Source organism: Phacochoerus africanus, chromosome 1 (genome assembly GCF_016906955.1).
Source record: "Phacochoerus africanus isolate WHEZ1 chromosome 1, ROS_Pafr_v1, whole genome shotgun sequence".
NCBI classification, from domain to species: domain Eukaryota; kingdom Metazoa; phylum Chordata; class Mammalia; order Artiodactyla; family Suidae; genus Phacochoerus; species Phacochoerus africanus.
The window spans coordinates 170,688,623-170,689,487 of NC_062544.1; the positions used below are offsets into that span (position 1 = coordinate 170,688,623).

The window sequence follows — 865 nt, forward strand, 5'->3', positions numbered from 1 at the left end:
AAGGTTCATATCTTAATAGCTATTATCTCTAGATGGTGAGATTATAGGTGATATTTGTTTTACTTTTTTCCTTGTCTGTACTGTATAAGTTTTCTATAATGAATATCCATTAACTTTGTATCCAAAGTTATTTCTTAAAAAAACAAACAAACAAAATCCTCTTCCTCTCTCTTCCTAGGTCCTACCTACAGAGTTGACATCCTTCTCCTATTTGGAATCATGGTTGCCCTCAGAAATCTCATGAAGTCCAAGATCACCAAAAATGGACCAAGTTAATCTAGCACCAGTCAGACCAATATGACAATATCAAGCGTAGCTGAAAGAAACTCAGAGGAATTGACAATGGGGCCCCAAAGATTCAAGGGCCAAATCATGATGCTCAATACCGGTTATGGGGACAACAAGAAAATGAAGCCAGGCTGCCCAGCAGCTTCCAAAATTTCCTTGTCATGGAGATTGATGTGCTGCTGATGTGCAAACAATCTTACTATGCTGGGATTGCTCAAAAACATCTCCTCCAAGAACCACGAATCCTTCAGAGAAAGAGCAGCCCAGCTGGCTGTCAGAGTCACCAATCCCAGCACCAGACCACACAGTCAGGAGAATGAATAGACAGCTCATGTGCACGTCTATTTGTGGTATACAAAACCATGAAATCTCTGCCATGTGACATTCTCCTCCCTTAAAGCAAAAACCAAGAAAATATAGACAAAATGGAATGAAAATAATGTTTGTAGGGGTTTCCTACATGTTGCTCACAACAATTCTATGAGATGGTTGTGGCTGAAACCATTAGTGTTCTGTCAATCTGTGTGTTTCAAGGCCTTTCCTAGTCCCCTTGAAGTCAGACTGGTCATACAACAGA

General features: G+C 40.2%; 1 pseudogene; it reads left to right on the top strand.

The window, feature by feature from the left end:
* Positions 1-219: 219 nt before the first annotated feature.
* Positions 220-612, top strand: LOC125112626 (60S ribosomal protein L32-like; annotated as a pseudogene).
* Positions 613-865: the final 253 nt, after the last annotated feature.